Source organism: Dasypus novemcinctus, chromosome Y, assembly GCF_030445035.2.
Source record: "Dasypus novemcinctus isolate mDasNov1 chromosome Y, mDasNov1.1.hap2, whole genome shotgun sequence".
NCBI classification, from domain to species: domain Eukaryota; kingdom Metazoa; phylum Chordata; class Mammalia; order Cingulata; family Dasypodidae; genus Dasypus; species Dasypus novemcinctus.
The window spans coordinates 23,090,129-23,112,599 of NC_092216.1; the positions used below are offsets into that span (position 1 = coordinate 23,090,129).

At 36.8% G+C, this 22,471-nt stretch overlaps 1 pseudogene; it reads right to left on the minus strand.

Annotated features, from left to right (window-relative positions):
• Positions 1 to 21,610: 21,610 nt before the first annotated feature.
• On the minus strand, positions 21,611 to 22,087 carry LOC139438290 (proteasome subunit alpha type-3 pseudogene; annotated as a pseudogene).
• Between the last annotated feature and the right edge of the window lie 384 nt (positions 22,088 to 22,471).

Here is a 22,471-nt window from a genome sequence, read left to right on the forward strand (position 1 = left end):
ATTTTTCCAATGAGGAGATGTGCTAAATGAAAAAAAAAACTCTCTTATCTCTCCATTGAAAACAGAGACTTAATGGAGTCTGGAGCAAATTTGTGTGATGTTGGAAAGGAGATTACTTATTGATGAATCCCATCCTATTGTAACTATCCCAGAGGTCTGGATAAACTTAACTGCAGCTAAGATCCTTAAATATCTCCTAAATGAGCTTACAATAGCCACACCAATAGGAGAAACATACCCATCTGCTGACAATACATGGGTAATTTCAGTGGAAGAATATCCTACTCACTGGTGGTTGCATTGTAAATAGCTCAGTTGACAACTGACTTCCTCTGGGTTTTCACTCACCACCAGGTAAGCACTAGGTGAACAAAGTTGAGAATGGAAAAAGGAGGTATGAAACTTCTTGTCTCGTCTTGTCTCCAATTTCCAGATCCACCTGTCATGAAACCCAAGCCTTCACCTGAAATTAACCCAACCCCATCAACAGAAGCACGGAGTGTGTTCCAAGAGAAATAGGGGGAAGATCCTCCACTCCCCAAGACAAGAGCAAGAAGGTCTTGGCTACTCTGGATAAGAAAGATAAGAATATCTTCATTTTACAGATAAGAACATGTTTTGTATATCATTAGCCCATGGTGTTCAAAGATTTTCAATTCCCTCTTTGAATCCAAAACATTGGGCCACCACCACCAGGGAAACCACTCAAGAATAACTCAGATGTGAGGATTCCTGGCCTATGAATCATCCATCCCCTTCTGAACTTTTGTTCCCTTTTTGCTTTACCTTGTATCTGCCATTTTGTGTACACTTGCCCTAAATCATCTTGGTTCATCCTCAGCGGTATCTAATGATATCACTCTCTCAACACTGAGTTCTAGATCCCATCCTGCTGGACTCAGATACCACCCAAGATCTCAAACTCACCAAAACATAACATTGAGCCATTTACCACTCAATTCCCAGAACAGAGTAGGTCTGGATCTTTGTAACCCTAAATAAATGTTTGTTAATAAATTAAATGTTTGAAATATGAGTCAACAGGGTGATTGAGAGTGATGATCATTCTCCTTCCAGAGAGATTTATGTCAAATTTCCCTAAATATTTTAGTTTCATTTCACATGAGAATAAGATTGGCCTTAGGGACCCTTTCCCCAGCTGGTCAGATATTCACACAAAGGAAAATATGTGGCATCTGACATCTGGTGCTTTAGACACACCTCGGATCCCAGGCAACAACCCAATGGCTTGGTTTGTAGAAAGAGTTCCCTGGAATAGGGGCCAAGGTTAATTGTGCAGCTCTTGCTCTATCTGCAGGCAGCTCTCATACAGGTTTACCTTACAAAATGAAATTCTTTATGGACATCTCTTTTCTCTTCCTACCTATTACTTTTTAGGGGCTGTAATCTAAATGAAATGTGTAATGTACAAATGAAGTGTGTGATTTTCCAAAGTGATCTCTGGGGAAAAGATGTACCTCAACTGGTTGAACACCTGCTTCCCCTTTATGAGGGCCTGCCTTGAACTTGCAGTACCTCCAAAAAAAAAAAGAAAAAGAAAAGAAAAAAATAAAAGATTTCCATGGGTGAGCATTTTGAGGTTACATTAGCATAATAAGCTATAGGGCATTCTGAAAATGGGGCCCTCTCCACATCTGCAGTATTTTCTCATTTCCCATAACCTATCATCATTACAAAAAATCTTTAAATATTAAAGCACACTTTGAAAGGATAATTAATGCACCATTAGATTTAGTTGTATTTATTTTTCCATGAGTTTATTCATCTTTGCCTTTTATGTACATTAATGCTGTGTAATATTAGAGATACCATTTTGCATTCTATATTTTTGAGTCATAGTCAAAGTGATTTTCTGATTCACCAAGGTATGTATCATTATATTTACAGCAAAAGAAAAATGGTTAAGAAAAGAAAGGAAAAAACCTAGGGCATAATGAACTTCTCAGTAACAGCTTTTAGTGTTTATATATTTGTACATTTGTGTGCATTAAAAAGAGCAGAATCTCACTTACTTTTACTTGTAACAAAATGCTGCATGAAGCATAAAGAGATCACTACACATTCTAACAATTTTCAAAAAACAATTGGGTCAAATTCTGGATAATTACATTAATTAGGGGTGAAAGCATACTAGAAAGGTTTTTTCCAGTCTGATTTTTCTGATGAGAAATCCACCAAGTGTTTCCACTTTGATATTATGATTGGTTCTTCTCAAAGTGAGTACTTTTATGTTAACTAAGGAATGAATGACTACTGAGAATTTTCCTTCAGTTATAGTGTGAATCCTCATATATTCTACAAGAGTTGCTCTTTGAGCAAAGGAATCCCTCATATGTATTTCGCTGCATGGCTTGTCCAGGCTGAATAATCTGGAACTCCTCAAGAGTCATCAAACTTCTGGTAAAGACATCCTGTCTTATTTCCCATTTGGGGATTATTCCTATTGAGAGCTTCCTTGTGTACACAAAAGCTGGAGGTTACTGATTGCTTATGTCCAGTGATTCCAGACCTAGAGTTTCTCTCCAGTGTAGTTCAGTCATCTTATTGAAGGATATTTTATAAACAAAAGTATTTCCATATGGATTACATTGATACAGAATTTCTCCCCTTTTCTGGTTGGTTTAAAAGTTAGTTCTGTAGCAGTAAATTCTTCTACACTTCACACGTTAATATATACGAATTCTCAAAAATGTCACATTAGGACACAGGCCCTTCACACTGATTAAGGAAATACGTTCTCTCTCTCATATGAGTTCTTTTATAGAAATACAAGTTAGCAATCTGGCTCAGTGCTTCACATGCTCACAAGATTTATACCATCTACCAGTAATGTGAACACTGGCATCTATAAAGATCAATGCTCTCCTATTCCTTCCCATGCTCATTATATTCATAGGATTTCTCTCCAGTATGAATTTTCATGTCGTTAATTTTAGAGGAATAATGAAAGGCTTCCCACCAGGATAAATGTCTTATCAAATTGTAACTCCAATACGAAAATGTACATTCTTTTTCTGAGGCCAAGGTATTTGCAGAATAACATAAGAATAAGAATATAAGACATAAGGACAGAGATTGACATGGCAAAATATAATGACATTTTTAGAATGTTCTCCCATTATCCTTGGTGTCATTTGGGAAAATATCTTTCACTTAAAAAAATCTGAGGTTGACACTACCAAGTTCCTGTACTCCCACTTTCCATGCTCCTCCTTATATTGAAGCACAGTTTCCTCCAGCTCAAGTGTACTTTTACTTTAGAGAAAGCCCCTACCTTCCACAAACAGATCTTCTTACTCCAATGGTGAAGTCACATGTGATTTGCAGACAGATAACTTATACACAGATTGTGCATTCAGAGGTGTCACTTATTTAAACTGGCAAAAAACATTGAACCACTATTGAGCATTCTTTGAAATGAAAAGATTTTCTAGAGAACTTGATTATTTAGTTTTCTAGGCTGGTGCTGTAAATATCATGAAACTGAATTGGCTTAAATAATGGGAATTTATTGGCTTACAGTTTTGAGGCTATGAAAATGTCTACCAAACCAAAATAAATCAACCAATCAAGGTATCATCAAGGTGATGTAATGTTTTCTTCTCAAGAACTGGCCACCATCAATCTTTGGTTCCTATGCCATGTGGAAAGGAACATGGTAGCATTTGCCATCTTTCCTTTCTATTCCAGGTTTTGTTGATTTCAGCTTCTTGCTTTCCTGGCTTTCCCTCTGTATCTCAATTTCATTCTCCTATAAACGACTCTAGTAAAAGGATAAGACCCATTCAGATTGTGGTGGGTCACACCTTAACTGTAGAAGACTCAACAAAAGGTCCTACTTACAGTGGGTCCACAACCACAGGGATGGGTTAAATTTAAGAACATGTTTTTCTGGAGTATATGTAGTTTCCAAACACCACACTTGGGACCAACAGGTGCTGCCTCTCACATCTCTACCTATTTGAGATGTTTGTTTTATGGTGAAAGGACAGAGAGTCTAGAAGTACAAGCCAGGGGCTCTCCAGACTGTTATATTGAAAGACAGTGATAGTTTGCTATGGAATGATGTCTGCCTTTCTCAATTTTCTTGGAGCCTAAAAGGATCCATTATTAGTTTTTTTCTGGTATTTTCCTCCATCTTCTGTGATTAAGAGTAATATAAGATTCTTGATTGCTTCTCACTTTTACTCCTCTATTTACTTTCAAAATCTTTTTTTTTAAAGATTTATTTATTTATTTAATTTTCCCCCCCCTCCCCTGGTTGTCTGTTCTTGGTGTCTGTTTGCTGCGTCTTGTTTCTTTGTCCGCTTCTGTTGTCGTCAGCGGCACGGGAAGTGTGGGCGGTGCCATTCCTGGGCAGGCTGCTCTTTCTTTTCACGCTGGGCGGCTTTCCTCACGGGCACACTCCTTGCGCGTGGGGCGCCCCCACACGGGGGACACCCTTGCGTGGCACGGCACTCCTTGCGCGCATCAGCACTGCGCATGGCCAGCTCCACACGGGTCAAGGAGGCCTGGGGTTTGAACCGCGGACCTCCCATATGGTAGACGGATGCCCTAACCACTGGGCCAAAGTCCATTTCCCCATACTTTCAAAATCTTTTAATGTCACTTAGTTAAGAGGGAAATAAGTATTGTTTCACAGTGACCCATGACTCTATTTTTAAAATGTTCAATCCTGACAACCTATTGATGTTTTGCCTTCACAAAATGTAATCCTGGGAAACGGACTTTGGCCCAGTGGTTAGGGCATCTGTCTACCACATGGGAGGTCCGCGGTTCAAACCCCAGGCCTCCTTGACCCATGTGGAGCTGGCCATGTGCAGCGCTGTTGTGTGCAAGGAGTGCCGTGCCACCCAAGGGTGTCCCCTGCATGGGGGAGCCCCATGCACAAGGAGTGCGCCCACGAGGAAAGCCACCCAGCTTGAAAAGATAGAGCAGCCTGCCCAGGAATGGCGCCACCCACACTTCCCGTGCCGCTGACAACAACAGAAGCGGACAAAGAAACAAGACACAGCAAATAGACACCAAGAACAGACAACCAAGGGAGGGGGGGAAATTAAATAAATAAATAAATCTTTTTTTAAAAATGTAATCCTAAGTGACATCTTACTGATCTCAAAGGAATTGTTCTTTCACCTTGAAAAGGAGAGGTACTAGATAGAGGCTTATTTTGATATGACTTCCAGGGAAAGTGTTGCTAAATTTAAAATATTTTCAAATTTTGTTCTGTTTACATTTTTATGTTTTATGGGAAAAATGTTATTAATGTACACATTTCAGAAATTATATAAAGTTCCTAGAGATTAGTCAATGTATTCACTATCCATGAGCTGTCCTACTACTGAGCTGTCTGATTTAGACAAAAGTACTGTATAGTCGAATTAGTCATAATTTCACAGAAGCAACCAAATTTCCTTCTCAATTGCATTACATTTTTAATGAACTTTCCCAAGAACTTTCACTTAAATTTGCAAGAGAGAAGCAATGTGACATGTACAAAGGAGCCCCAACAACATTAAGTGCCAATTTCTCACAAAAAATGTTGGAGGTAAGAAGGAAGTGGGGAGAAATATTTATAAAGTGCTGAAAGAAAATAATTAGAATTTTATAGAATTTTATATCCAGAGAAGTTCTCTTTCAAAATTGAGGAGATTAAGACATTCTCAGATAAACAAAAGCTGCATTTTGTTACCACTTGACCTGCCCTACAAGCCAAAGTAATGGGAGTTCATCAGTCTGAAAGAAAAGGACACTAGGCAGATGATCAAAGCAGTGTGAAAAAAATAAAGATCTCCAGTAGAGGTACTTACCTGGGTAATCATAAATGCCAGTACTAGTTTATTGGATGAGAAGGGATTCTAATTGTTTAACTACAAAACATCAACTAAATACAAAAGGAGGCCGTAAAGAATGACTTGAGGTACAAAAAAGATATAAGACTTACAAAAACCAAATAGCCAAATGGCAGAAATTCTTCATTACCAGTCAGTATTTTTCATTAAATGACATAAATATCCCAAACAAAAGGCAGAAATTAGACAATGTATAAAAAGGCATGACTCCACTACATTCTGCTTAAAAGAGCCACATCTTAAATCCAAAGACACAGTGGTCAAAAGTGAAAGTATGAAAAATATGTCACAAATATAGTAACCAGAACAGAGTAAGGACTGCTAAATTATATCAGACAAAATAGATAAAGTCAAATACTCTTAGAAGGAACCAGGAAGACACCACATATTGATAAAAGTGTCAATGTAAAAAATATATCTACATAATTCTGAGGCCCAAAATATATGAAGCAAACATTTGCAGATTTGATGGGAGAAATAGGTGGGTCTATATAAATAGAAGATTTCAATAAACCACTTTCAATATTGGCTAGCACTTTGTAACTGAAGGCCAAAAAGGAAATATAAGACCAGAACAATACTATGTACTAACTAGACCTAGCAGACCTCTATTGATGTACATAATATAGACAGAGTGTACAAAATATGTAACAAAAATCTGTTTGAAAACAATAGAGTACATATTCTTCTCAAGTGCAGAGGATCATATCCTAGGATAGACTGTATGTTTTATCACAAAACAAGTCTCAATAAATTTAAAAAGACTAGAATTGTATAAAGTATCTTATCTGCAAAGTGAAATTCCACTAAAAATCAGTATCAGAATAAGAAAATTCACAAATATGTGGCAGTTAAGCAATATACTTTTAAGGAACCAATGGGTAAAAGAAATCACAGGAAGTTTGGAAATCAAAAGATGAATGACAATGAAAACATAAAATACCCAAACTTAGAACAAACAGATTGATCAAAAAAGGAGAGGATGTATATAATAAAAATCATTGGCATTGAAAGGGGGAATATTACTGCTGAAGTTACAGAAAGAAAAAGGATTATAAGAAGATATTGAGATTCACTGTATGCTAACAAATGAAATAACTTATGTGAAATGTACAAATTCCCAGAAACACACAAAATAACTAAACTGACTCAAGAAGAAAGAGATGGTCTCAAAAGCCCAAGAACAAACAGGTATTATGTTATCAAAAACCTTCCAATGCAAAGGTTTTAATATCCATGACATAGAAAGAGATCCTACAACTCAATTGTAAAAAGACAAATGATCCAATTAAAAACTGGCAAAAGACTTGAATAGACATTTTTTGAAAGAGGACATAAAAATAGAAAAAAACATGAAAAAATGTTCAACATCTTTGTTCATATGTTCAAAATGTTCAATAGCTGTAAGGAAAATGCAAATCAAAACTACATAGAGATACTGTTTCATGTATTTTTGAATGAACACTATTAAAAAACAAAACTACAAGTGTTGTAGAAGATGTGGAGAAAGAGGAACATTTATTCTATGCCAGTGGGATGGTAGAAGGGTGCAACTTTTGGTGGAAGACTGGTGGTTCCTAAGGAAGTGAAATACAGATCTGCTATATGACCTGTCAATCCCACCACTAGATATGTACTCAGAAGAACTGAAAGCAGGGATTCAAACAGACATTTGCATGCCAATATTCATATGACCATTATTCACAATTGCCAAAAGATGAAAACAAGCCAGTTATCCATCAGCAGATGAAAGGATAAACAAAATGTGGTATATGCATGCAAAGGAATATTATTCAACTGTAAGAAGAAATAAATTCTTGATGCATGTGTAAACATGGATGAACCTTGAGGACATTATGTTGAGTGAAACAAGCCAGATCCAAAGGACAAAGGATATATGATTTCACTAATATAAATTAAATGCAATCAGTATACTCATGGGATGGCTAGAATGTAGTTCACCAGAAGATAGATTGAGGCTAAAGAATGGGAAGCTGAGGCTTAACTTGTGCAGGATTTGTAATACGATTGATTGTTAAGGTTTGGAAATAGGTAGAGGTGATGACAGCACATTACAGTGATTGTAATTCACAGAACTAATATGTGGGTAGGGTTGTGATTGAAAGGAAAAGTTTTGGTTCATGTATATCACTAGAAGGAAACCTAGAGGATGAAACATAAGACTATATAGCATAGTGACAATAAGTGTGGTCAACAGTACAAATATTGTGAGATCTTTTGTCTTGTTTGTACAGTGACATTATCTTACATTTTTTCACCCTGTTATTTTTTTCATTTTGTCTTCAAAGCAGCTTTAGGTTACAGAAAAGTAGATGTGGCTCAAGTGATAGAGCCTCCATCGACCATATGGGAGGACCTGGGTTGGATTGCTGGGGCCTCCTGGTGAAAAAGAAGAGAAGTGTGCCTGTGTGGTGAGCCAGTGCCCACATGGTGAGCCAAAGTGCACATGTAGTGAGCTGTGCATCCATGCAATGAGCTGTACATCCATGCAGTGAATTGAGTGACTGGGTGGCAAGGCAAGTGTCCATATGGGTGCCTGCACAGTGAGCTGAGGACCCACGTGAGTGTCTGTATGGCAAGCTGAGTGTCCACATGATGAGACGAGTGCCTGTGCAAGAGCTCATGGGACAAGTTGAAAGCCCATGCAACAAGCCAAGATCCCATGCAATGAGCTGATGCCCATGCAAGTGAGTCACACAGCAAGGTAATGATACAACAAAAGAGAGATGAAGGGGAGAGTCAAGGTGAAGCACAGCAGAGACCAAGAACAGAGGTGGTGCACCTGACAGGGAACATCTCTCCACATCAGCAGTCCCCAGGATTGAATCCCAGTGAATCCCAGAGGAGAAAGACAAGAAGAGAAACAGATACAGAAGATCACACTTCGAGTGGACAAAGACTGCAAAAAAAACCCAAGAAACAACAGCAGGGTGGAGAAAGAGAAGTCAGGTCCAGAATATAGGTGATTCCCATATACCCAACATCCTCCGCCATTTCCCCTTTCCCCTACTAATAACATTTTACATTTGAAGCTACATTTGTTACAATTGATGTACAAATATTGAAACACTGTTGGTAACCATGGTCAATGATTCACAGTATGGTTTACATTTTGGACCATATACTTTTATAGATTTTGATGAAGTTTGACATGGTCTATCCATCATTCAAGGATCTGTAGAACCATTCCATCTCTCCAAAAATGTCCCATGTTTGATTTATTCTATTCCTCCCTCCCCCTCCCCTCCAGACCCATGGTAACCATCAAGCTGAATTCATTGAAGGACAAGGTTCATAGTTACTTGAGGGTTTGACATTCTGGCTTGTCCTCCCCTATCAGGCACTGCCTATGCTCTGAAAAGACTCCTGCCCTTCTATTTGAGACCATACCAGGACTCCCCAGGATGGGAATCCAACACATTCCCACTCATTATATGAGTCTCAAGCCACTGATACAACACACTATGACCAGATGAACACTACATACTCCCTAGAACCCTGCTCCACGTGTGCTTTGTCCTACATGCCCCCACATCCAACACCTTAAACCAATAACCCACCCAAGCCATATTTGCCAAAAGAACATTCCCAATGTTGTACTTTAACCACCTACCTTCACATCCCAATAGTTCACTTGCTTACTGCCTCAACCTTGCCCCAGGTCCACATAGTCAAACCCACCTTCCCCCCATCAGAGACCAGTACCACTCATCTCAGTAGCATCACTTCACTCTATTTTACCTATCCACTCCACAATTACAGCCTTCCACCTTATCACAGATTTTGTTATAACTTTCTTCCTGTCTCCTGTAAACCTATCTTTCAGACTTTAAGCCTCTAAGTCTGCTCAATGTACTTAATTTATATCAATGAGGTCATGAAATATTTGTCCTTCATTGCCTGGCTTGTTTTACTCAATGTAAGGTCTTCAAGATCCACCCATGTTATCCTATTCTTTCTTACACTTAAGTAATACTCCCCTATATGTATATACCACAATTTATCCATTCATCTCTTGGTGGACATTTGGGTAGTTTCTAACTTTTGGCAAGAGTGAATAATGCCACTATGAACACTGGTGTGCATCTATCTGTTAGTGGCCCTGCTTCCAATTCTTCTGTGTATATTCCCAGCACAAGGATTACTGGATCATATGGCAGTTCTGTAGTTAGCTTCTGAGGAACCATCAAACTGTCCACAATGGCTGCACAATTCTGTATTTCCACAAGAAGTGGATAAGGGTTCCCATTTCTCCACATCCTCTCCAAATCTTGTAGTCCTGTTTTTAAATAGCTGCCAGTCCAATGGGTGTAAGATGATATCTCTTGTAGTTTTGATTTGCATTTCCCTAATAGCTAGTGATGTTCAGTATGTTTTCATGTACTTTTCAGACGTTTGTATTTCTTCTTTAGAGAAGTGTCTATTTAAATCTCTTGCTCATTTTTAAAAAATGGGTTGTATGATTTTTTAATTTTTGATGTGTAGGATTTCTTTATAAATGCTAGATATTAGGCCCCTATGAGATATATGGTTATCAAGTATTTCTTCCCATTGAGTAGGTGTCTTTTCTCTTTCTAGACAAATGGACAATATAGGCAGGGCAGACATATCAGGAGTTTGGCACCCTGCCAGCAGGCCCTACTCAGAATTTATGCTCCATGTGACAGAGTTGGACTCAGTGGTGGTTTTCCTAACATGGCTCTTTTGCTCCTTCCTTTTGAACCTATTGTTAGTACTAGAGACTCAAATCTCTGGGCTGTCCATGTACCAGGAGAGTCCCAAATCTCAACAGATCTGCAACAGCTACTCTCCAGTTCATTGGACTCACTTAGGACAATTATCCAGATAATAATTGACCACTGCCATCTCAAGAAACAGAGAGTCTGCAACTACATCCAAGATAGTGCCATTCATTGGCTCCATGGGATCTAAGTGATCCTAGCAATGGGAGGATTCTTACCAATGTGGAGGCAGTGGACACTGGAGGTTCTCAGGGGAGGCAGAAGGAAAAATAGGTATAATCTGGGGATATTTTTGGGACTTGGGAGTTGTCATTAATGACATTGCAATGACAGGTACAGGCCATCATATATCTTGTAATAACTTACGAAAATGTGTGAGAGTGTAAACTACAATGCAAACTATAATCAACACTTAGTGGCATGCTTTAAGATGTGTTCATCAATTGTGGCAAATGTACCACACTAATTAAGGATATTGTTGATGTGGGAAAATGAGGGCTAGGGATTGGTACATATGGGAGTCCCCTAAATTTTTTATGTAACAATTGTGCAATCAATGTTTCTTTTTAAAGAAAAATTTTAAAACAGTGGAAATTTAAGCATATTCTTCCCCAAATCAGAACAAATGTTAATACTGCATGGTATTAAAAAATAGGGTGGTATTTGGGTGAAAATACACCTAAAGCAATCAATGGACTGTAGAAAATAGTAAAATATTAATATTTTTCCATCAATGTTAAAAAAAATTGAGTGAAATAAACCAGACACAAAGTGCTACATATTGTTAGACTCCATTTGTATAAAATGTAAATATAAATAAATTTGTAGAGATAGAATTAGATTAGTGGTTATGAATGACAGAGGAAGGACAGAGGGATTGAGTGTTGACTGCTAATGGGTAAGGTTTTTCTTTTTGGGGTAATGAAAATGCTCTAAAATTGAGTGCAGAGATGAATGCTCAAGGCATTCATTTTTACAAAAGCCATTTAATGTATACTTTAGTTGGATTGTATACTATGTGAGGATATCTTAATAAAATTGCTTAAAGAAAAAAAAACCAAAACATCCCAATGTAGTGAAGTCAAGGACAATAAGGCTTCACTAGTGATTTAAGTAGAATTTCTCCAAAGAAGATATACAAATAGTCAATGGCACATGAAAAGATACTCAAAATCATTGGTTATCAGGGAAATGCAGATCCAAACCACAATGAGATACTAATTCACATCCACTAAATGGCGATCACTAACAAAACAAAAATTAGTGAATGTTGGTGAAGCTACAAAGAAATAGAAATCCTAATACATTGCTAGCAGCATTGTAAAATGGTGCAGACTCTTCAGAAACCAGTTTGGAAGTGCCACAGAATGTTAAGAACAGAATTATGATAAAACCAGCAATCCCATTTCTTGGGATATACTCAAAAGAAGTGAAGGCAGGGAACTCAGATAGATATTGGTACAATGCTTACCGCAGCATTGTTCAAAGTGGACAAAAGGTGGGAGCAACCTAAGTGTCCATTAACAAATGAATGAATGAACAAAAAGTGGTATCTACACAAAGGAATATTATTCAGCCATAAAAGAGGATGATGTTTTTTACTAAGTCCTTTGAGGTTCAAAAGAGTTTAATTTTGAGGAGGTCCCATTTATGTATTTTTTCTTTTGTTGTTCATGCTTTGGGTTTAAGGTTTAAGAATCTACCACATAGTGGACCATTGACCATGAGGTGCAGCGGTGCTCAGAGATGTATTCACCAAGTGCAATGAATGTCTCATGATGATGGAGGAAGTTGTTGTTATGGGGGGAGGGGGTGGGGGTTTATGGGGACCTCGTCTTTTTTTAATGTAACAATTTAAAAATAAAGACAAAAAAAAAGAATCTACCACCTATTACAAGATCTTGAAGATTTTTTCTGACATTTTCTTCTAGGGGTTTTATGGTAGTAACATTTATATTTAGGTCCTTGATCCATTTTGAGTTAATTTTTGAAATTTGATCAGTGGTTATGTAGGGCTACAGAACACATGTTAAGGGGTGTGCTGTTTCTCTTTCTAGAGTAATGAAAGATTTTTTGGTGACAATCAAAGCACAGCATTGTGACTGTACTAAGTCATTGATTCTACAGTTTAGTTAGATCATATGGCATGTGATGATATCTCAATAAAACTGCTTGATAAAGAAATAATTCTGCAAGAAAAGCCAGAAATAGCAGCTATATACAGCAGGGGAAACAGAAAGAGATTAAGAGGTGAAGAAGTTTCTAGGTGTGTGTGTATTATTATTATTTAAATTAAAAAGCTCTAGTATTGATTGAAGAGACAAGTGCACAACCATGTGGTTATACCATATACCATTGAATATACACTTTGGATGAATTGTATGCTCTTAGTAATATGCGAAAATAATATTTGTTGAAAAAAAAGCACTAAAGAACATGAAATCATGGTAACAGTTATTATTCTTAACAAATAGATATAATTTTATCAAGTAATGAGATTATAACATAAGGGGTTACTGATAAAATGATTACAGCAGAAAATGGATATACCATTAACTATAATGAGATTTAACTATCACTGTGAGAGAAATGAGATATATTAGAAAAACGATCATAACGTAAAAAGAGAGCATTATTTTATACATGGTTCCACAATGATAAAAGTCTAGTGATAAAAGAGGAGAAAAAAAAGAATATCGGTGAATAGGCAGACAATCAGATACCCTTCTACATTTCTGGTGGGAAATAAAAAATGATACAAACACGTGGAAAATCTTTTGGAGGACACACACCTCTCATATGACCTGGCATTCTCTTTCTAGGTATAGAGCCAAAGAATGGAAGAACAAGAACTCAAACAATAGTTTTGTAAACCACTGCTCATAGCAGCATTTTCACAACAGCCAAAAGATAGAAGCAACCCAAGTATCCATTCACAATTAAGTGAATAAAAAATGTGGTATGTATATATACAAGAGAATAGTATTCCATTGTAAAAGGAATGAAATCCTGATACATGCTACACTATATGGATGACCTAGGAAAAAATGACATTGAGTGAAATGTCAGACACAGAGACATACTGTATGACCTCACTCCTTTGAAATAACTGGAATAGGCAAGTTCGGATACAGAAAGTAGATTACAGCTTACTGAGTGCAGGTGAGAGGGTCAAGGAGAAGAGAATGCATAACAGAATCAGGGTTTCCATTTAGGGTGATAGGAAAGTTTGTGTAATGAATGGTGGTGACCTTAATACAGTAGTGTAATTAATCCTACTGAATGGTATGGTTGGGAGTGAATTGAGATGGTAAAGCATATGTTGTATATATGTTTCTACAATATAAAAAAGGAGCAAGTAAAGTCAATGACGATTAAATGCAATACAACACAATTTGTTCATTCCTTCATGTATTGATGGACACCTGAGTTGTTTCCATCTTTTTGAAATTATGCATAAGGTTGCTATGAACATTGGTGTGGAGATGTCTGTGTCCTTTCAATTATTCTGGATATATATCTAGCAGTGGTGATGTTGGGTCAAATTGCAGATCTTAATTTATCTTCCTTAAGAACCACCAAATAGCTTTCTACTGTATATGTGCTGATCTCCATTCTTAACAATGACTAAAAATTCCTCTCTCTATATCCTCTCCAACACTTGTAGTTTTTGGGGGTTTTTGTTTCTTTGTTTGCTTGTAATAGTCGTCATTCTAGTAGGCATGAAAATATATTTCACTATAGCTTTGATTTAATAGAAATGAAGTCAATCATATGACTCCAGGCATGACTTGAGGACATTATGTTGAGTGAAGAAAGACAGACAGAAAAGGAATTATGCAATGTGAAAGATACTGATTTAAAATGCTACATTCTGTTTGCCTCTATTTATATAAAATGTAAAACCAAAGAAATATACAGACAGGAATACACTAGAAGTGACATATGGCAGAAGAAGGATAGAGAGATTGAGAGATGACTATGCAGGTGTATGGATTTAGGTTTTTCATTTGTTTTTGTTCTGTTATTTTTCTTCTTTCTGTTTATTTCAGCTGTAATGTAAATGCTCTAATCAGGGTAAAAGTGATGCATGCACAAGTCTGAGGTTATACTAAATGTCACTGATTGTACAATTTAGATGGATTGTATTGTTTATGAATATGTTTTCTTATCAATAAAATTAAAACAAGAAAACACCAAAAAATAAATAAATAAATGCAATACAAAATACTAGGTGGGATCTAATAATGGAGGAGAAAAGACTCAAAGAGACTTTATTGGGGACATATTAAAAAATGGGAATATAGACTATGCTTTATAGCAATATTAAATATTTTTAACTGTACACAAGGCAGTTACATTAGTGAAGATCTTGGCTCTTAGGATGTAGGTGCTCTACCACTGAAGTATCCTGGTCCCAGACCCCTTTAGATCCAAATGCCCAGGGAGGTTGAAAGTAAAAGAATGGACAATAGTGAGAGACACTGCACCCAAATAATAGTGAAAAGAGAGTTAGACTCGAGTTATTAGCAGAAAAAATTTAAACAAATATGGTTACAAAGACAAAAAAGTATTTATATATCCTTAAAAGACAAAAAAGTATTTATATATCCATAAAAGGGTCTATATATCAAGATCACATTATAATTATAAACATATATGCAAGAAACAACAGAGCACTTAAATATATGGAGGGGAAAAAATGACAGATTTGAAGGGAGAAATAGTTCTCCCATAATATTTGGAAAATTTAATTTCCACTTTCACAAATGGATAGAAAAACTATACAGATGATTAAAAAGAATATTGAGAGCTTGAACAACACTATACACCAACAGGACCCAGTAGAATATATTCTTCTCAAGTGCACATAGAACATTCCTAGAATTGACCCTATGTTACCCCACAACATACATAGAAACCCTGAAATTATGAGGAACGTCTTTAGCCAAAGTGGCATGAAAGTTCCACAAATATGTGAAAATTGAATTACACACTCGAATCAACCTATGGGTCACAGATGAAATCTTGAGGGGAATTAGAAGACATTTTGTGATCAACAGAAATGAATACAGAACATATCAAAACTTATAGGATGCACAGAAAACATTACTGAGAGAAACTTGCAGCCAAAAACACCAAATTAAAAAATAAACATCTCAAATTAATAACATAATTTTACACCTTAAGGAAATACAAAAAGAAGAACAAACTAAACCCAAAACTGGAAGAAGGAAGGAAATAGAGATTAGAGCAGAGATGAATGAGACAATAGAAAATCAATAGAATCAACACAGCTATTAATAAATCTCGGTTATTTGAAAAGATCAATAGAACTGAAAATCCTATAGGTAGACTGATTAAGAAGAAAGGAAAGGGAAGCAGATGTGGCTGAACTGATAGAGCATCTGCCTACCATATAGGAGAGTCCAGAGTTCGATACCCAGAACCTCCTGGCCTGTATGGTGAGCTGGCCCATGCGCACAGCTGTCACATGCAAAGAGTGCTGTGCCATGCAGGGGTGTCCCTGATGTGGGGGTGCCCATGTGCAAGGAGTTTGCCCTGCAAGGAGAGTTCCCCACACAAAAAAAGCACAGCCCACCCAGGAGTGGCACCACACACATGGAGAGCTGATGCAGCAAGATGATGCAGCAAAAAAGAGATCCAGTTTCCTGGTGCCTCTGAGAGTGCAAGCAGACATAGAAGAACACAAAGGGAGTAGACACAGAGAGCAGACATTGAGGGGAGGAGGTGAGAAGAGAAATAATAAATCTTTAAAAAAAAGAATAAAGGAAAGAATCAATTCACTAAAGTTAGTAATGAAAGTGGTAACACTGCTAAAATGGGATTTAAAAGTAAACTTTAAGCAATTGTGCCACAACAGATTAGGTATCTTTGACAACATGGACCAATTCCTAGAAATACACCTTGCATTCCTTATAATATTTACTCTTAAAAATTCACTGCTCTGAAAAACAAAAAACAAAAACTTAGTGCAGATTTTTATAAAAATAATTTAGGTAATCATATATTCTATTTTTTAGATAACATACTTTTTGGTTACCCTTTGTCTTTCCTGTCTGGCCATTTTCCAAGGGAAGTAAAGATTTGTTAGAGTCAGTGAATGGAATTATACAGGCAAATCAATCAACCACCTGCCCCTGTGGTGTTTCAGTTTGATTTAGAAGTGAATTTAAAGTGAAAATGACAATGTTAAATTATGCACTTAGTATCAGAGGATTTCATCAGTTCAGATGGGACATACCTTGGAAAACATCATGTATAGCTAAAACCTTAAAGATTTAACTGGGCAAAGTTTTAGAAAAGGTGTTTGGGATAGGAATTGGTTTACTGGAAAAATGTACAAAACCCAAGCAACATCAGACTATTCTTTGCAGAAACTAAGAGCAGAATGAACTGAAGGAAATTGAAGTATTCAGGACCTGAAGGCCATTGTAAGCCCTATGGTCCTTCTCCTAAGGACAGTGGGAAGCCATGAACAAACTTAAAGAATGACAGGATGAGACAGGTATGTCCAAAAGAGCATTTTAGGTTTCAGATGCTTTGACATGTCGACAAGAGAGTACACCAACAGAAAATTGAGGAGGGTAAGGGTGAATTTTAAATATTCGATGATGGATGTCCGTAAGACTTGATGAAAGAAACAGGACCTGTGACATTGCATGCAGTTTGGACAAAGAAGTCAGGAACTATTTAACCCTTTTCTGTGAATCCCTCCTAGACTAAGCACAGATGACCTATCTGGGGCCTCACTGAATCAACTTGAAGGATATCCCACTAGTGCGATCTGGGAAAATTGGTGCATTAAAATAAACAATGATAATAGATGAGAATATATTGATAAAACTGAATACCTTAATCTGTAGTGCTATAACAAATAAACAGGAAGTAAGCAAGCCTTTTTAAGGTAGAAAGCTACGTAAGATATATAGAAGCAGTGCTGGAAATGGAAAAATATTACCATTTGACAACCATCAGAGTGGTAGTTGATTCAGATGAGAGGATGGGGGATGGAGGGTGGTTGGGGTCTACAGTATTGATACCAGACTATGTCCTCATAATATGTCATTCATTGTAAAGTGAAAACATGTTTTTGCATGAGAAGGAACCTAGAGAAACTTCATGGGGTTATCAAGTTCACATCACCAGTGATGACCCAAAGGGGATCTCCTACATCTACTGACGGGCTGCACTCCTAACTTCCTGATGGTCTGAATGTAGGATCTAAATCTCAAGAGGAAACACTGGGCAAAGGTCGGGGCCATTTGTGATCATTAATTTCTCAAAGATGTGAAAATGAAAGAACTTTTCAGGAGGAACTCCATATTGAAGTTGACTGGATAAAGCTGACTGGAAAAATATATTTTTGAGAGAGTTTGAGAAGAATAAGACAGTAGATAAAAGTTGAAGAGGTTTGTGAATGGGATTACAGCATTGAAGCACAGCTGATTTCCTCATTTGGGGTGTTCTAGTAGAGTGTCCTTGTTTTGCAGATACATATATTTTTGTGAAATGTTTATTAGTGGGCAAATGGGATAAAATTAAAATAACTGGGGAAACAACTGGTGAATCTAAGGAAGGGATTGGATTGGGGGTTCTTTGTACCTACTCCTGAATTTTTTTAAAGAGGTACGGGGGATTGAACTCAGGACCTTGTACACAGGAAGCAGGAGCTCAAGCAGTGAGCTGCACTCACTCCTACTGCAGTTTTTCATATCTTTGATATTATTTCAAAATAAATGACTTTGAAAAACACCCATGTTGTTTCCATCCTACTAAAGTATTGAGGCCAAATCTACTTCAATGCTATGCAACCAAAGTTGAGAAAGCAATTGACCTTTTAAGAATCCAGATGTTATTAAAGAGAAGATGGGCAATTATTATATTAATAGCACTATGTCTTTGATGTCCTGAGTGATTTGAGGTGTTTGTGGAAACAGCAAGATAACTGTATTTCAGTTTCTCACAGGAACTCCTTCCACTGCTTCATGTTGTCAACACCGACTACCCTTTGTCCCAGGTTGAAAGCCATGGAGTAGGACATTATATAATTAGATGGAAAAATAACCAGAACTGAAACCATAGGAGTGAAGCCAACTCGATTCCAAAGTAGTTTCCACAGGAAAGCAGCACTTGGCTTTTCTACTGAAGTCCTGTACTCTTTATCTTGTTCTTTTCTGGTTAAAAATCTCCTCTATTTGTCTTCCCTTTATACAGGGAGGAAGAGTTCATAAACCTAATCAGAATTACATTTCAAGGGACACCCTGATTACACAGCTGCTAAAGCTGGCCAGGCTTCATTCTGTGGGACACGCCCTGTTCACTCTGATTGAATTTATCATACATTTAAAATTTTAAAATCTCATAAAATCATGCAAACATTTTGTATCCTTTATTAATTCAATACATACTTTTTGACTGAATTCTTTGTATCAGGAAATTTCTGGGTCCTCAAGACTAAGTAGGGACCCAGATGCACTGGATCTCTATGGACAAAAAGCTAGAATCCCCTGGAGGAAATATATAATTTTTTAAAAAGGGAGGGGGGAGTGTATGTGGCTCAAGTGATTGAGCACCTGCTTCCCACAAGGGAGATCCCAGGTTTGGTTCCTGGTACCTCCAAAAAACAAAGACAAAGAACAAGCCTTTGTTCTTTGAACAAGTTCTTTGACTGAAGAAGATCCTTCATTTCATACATTAATTGGCCACTTGTTAATACACTTTTATGAAGGGCCTTTTCAAGTGTTTTCTCCATCTTCCTACTGGGCTCTTTGCCATTCTTATTAATTTGTAAAGGTTATTTCTATATTAACACTATGAGTCCTTTCTTGGATATATGGATTGCAAAAGTATTTTCCCACTAGTTGGCTTGACTTGTACTTTCTCCATGTTGTCTTTTGAAGACTAAAATTCCTTATTTTTTCTTTTATTTTAGCAATGTTTTAAACAAATCAATTTTATTGACACATAATAATAAAGCATAAATTGTTCCAAACTGATGGATGCTATTCCATTTAATCACATGTTTGTACATTCATTACATCGGGCATTTTACAGCACTTCCATTATTCCAATAATAATAAAATAAACAAAACAAAAAAAAATCTCATTCCCTCTAAGTCTCTCTGTTTCCACTGCTGTAAAAAGCTGCTGTTCTTTTCTTTTCTCTCTAGTATATTTGTATTTTTATTTTACAAAAATGGTCTTATACATACAATATCACCCACATTCATACTTTACATGAGGTTTCACTGTCTTATGAAGTCCCATGTAACAGTTTTTAGCTTTCCTTCTATTAATATACATGTCCTTAGACTTCCCTTTCAACCACTGTCATACCCATATAGAATTCAGCTAATTACACTCACCATGATGTGCTTCTATTCATTTCCAAAGATTTACAAATAACCTTTTTACCAGTTATGCATACATTAACCTTCAGCTTTCCATTCTCTACCCTCATTTTCTTTTCTGGTGACCTATATTCTAATTATTAACTTCATGAGTTGACATTTCATATTTAGTTCATAATAGCACAATCATACAGTATTTGTCTTTTTGTGTCTGGCTTCATTCAACATAATGTCCTCTAGGTTCATCCATGTTGTCATATGCTTCACAACTTCATTTCTTCTTACAGCTGCATAATATTCCATTATGTGTATACACCACAGTTTGTTTATCCATTCATCAGTTGATGGACACCCAGGTTGTTTCTAACTTTTGGCAGTCATGAATAATGCCACTGTGAATTTCAATGTCCAGATGTCTGTTGGTGTCTCTGCTCTCAGTTATTCCAAGCACATACATAGTAATGATATTGCCAGGTGACATGCTAGGTTCATATTCAACTTCCTTAGGAGATGCCAGTCATTCCTCCACAATGGCTGTACCATTCTGTATTCCCACTAACAGTGAATAAGTGTTTCCATCTCTCCATATCCTCCCCAACATTTAGTTTTCCAACATTAAGAGTACCCAGTGTAATAGGTATGAAATGATATCTCATGTAGTTCTGATTTGCATTTCCCTAACTGCTAATGAAAAACATTTTTTTCATGTGTCTTCACCATTTGTATTTCTTCTTTGGACAATTTCTTTTCAAGTTTTTTTGCCCATTTTTTAATCGGGAAGTTTGTCTTTTCACTATTGAGTTGTATATTTTCTTTCCATATCTTGGATATTAAACCCTTACTGCATATGTGATTTATTTCTAAAGTGACAGATTAGGATCTTTAATTTTTAAATCCACTCCTCCTTATGACAATAAAGGAAAAGAGAAACATTCTTAGCTCACATGTTGTAGGATCTGTTTTTCTAAATTACACCTAAAGTTTAAGAGAGGAGAATAACCAATATCATTTAAATACAAAACTGGGCAATAACAGCCCAGCAGATTATTTTTTGCTTCTACATTAGTGGACTGGGGTTTTAAATTCATATGATCCAACAGCCTCTAAGGAATGTTAAAGCAGGCATTTTAATTCTGAGTACTGGGTTTTCAATTGCCACAGTAATTTTGTTAAGCAGATATTAAGCAAACATCAATGATTATAAGACAAAAATTTAATGAAAACTTTGTTACTGGGTATATAATAATCCATTGGGCTAAATAGTTTACATGGGACTATACAGAAATTTAAAACAGAAGCACATGTAAATGTTACATATTTTCATCATCAGATTCATCTTCTTCCATCAAAGATTCCTTAGCATATTTCTCTGCTTTTTCCCTTATATCTTTTGGAACAATTTCATGTCTTTCTTTAGTTAATTCACCAAGCCAGCTGAGCTCTAGTTCAAATGCTTTATCTTTAACTTCATCATGTACTATGTAAATTATTTTTGCAACTTCTTAAACAAACTCACGGCAGGTCATTTCTTTCATCTGAAGCTTTTCGATTTCTGTCTTTGCAGCTTACCTGGCTTTACAGTGGCACAGCCCCAATAACCCTATGAAACACCCGATGGATCAACCATGTGGAGTTGTGCACTATCCTTCACAATGTAAGACCCTAACATGAAACTGCATCCAAAAGGTCTAACAGCACTGTACAGTGTATAGGCATGAACATACATGGCCACTCTGTCTGCAAGATGTTTGAGTGGAATGTTACAGCCAAAGCTAGATCTAAAGTTGGAAGCTTCTTCTCTTGCTATGTCTGCTAAAGAACAAGCATCTGCCAACAAACCTGCTACCGCCATTCCCACATGCCGATCAACATTAAAATGCCGTTTGTTGGAATCTTCTTCATAAAGTTTAGAAAGGACTAATTTTTTTACTCCAAAGACAACACCATCTTTACATCCGATTCCAATAGCTGTACTACTATCTTCCACAGCCTTCATAGCATATTCAACCTGAAAAACTCTCCCATCAGGAGGGAATGTAGAGGCTGACAGAGCATACCCAGTGCCGAGAGAGCTCATTGTGTTAAAGCCACCGTGTAGTGAAGGGATTCCAGACCCAAAACGCTTCCACTAGCCTGGATAAGTGATTGACAAAGATTTTCTCCCATTGAATTGGCTGCCTTTTCACCCTTTTGACAAGATCCTTTGAGGTGTAAAAGTGTTTAATTTTAAGGCAGTCCCATTTATCTATTTTATCTTTTGTTGCTTGTGCTTTGGGTGTAAAGTTTAAGAAACTACCACTGGTCACAAGATGTCAAAGATGTTTTCCTACATTTTCTATTAGCACTTTTATGGTTGTCACTTTTATATTTAGGTCTTGACCCATTTTGAATTAATTTTTGTGTAAGGTGTGAGATAGGCATCCTCTTTCTTTTGGCTATGGATATCCAGTTCTCCCCGCAC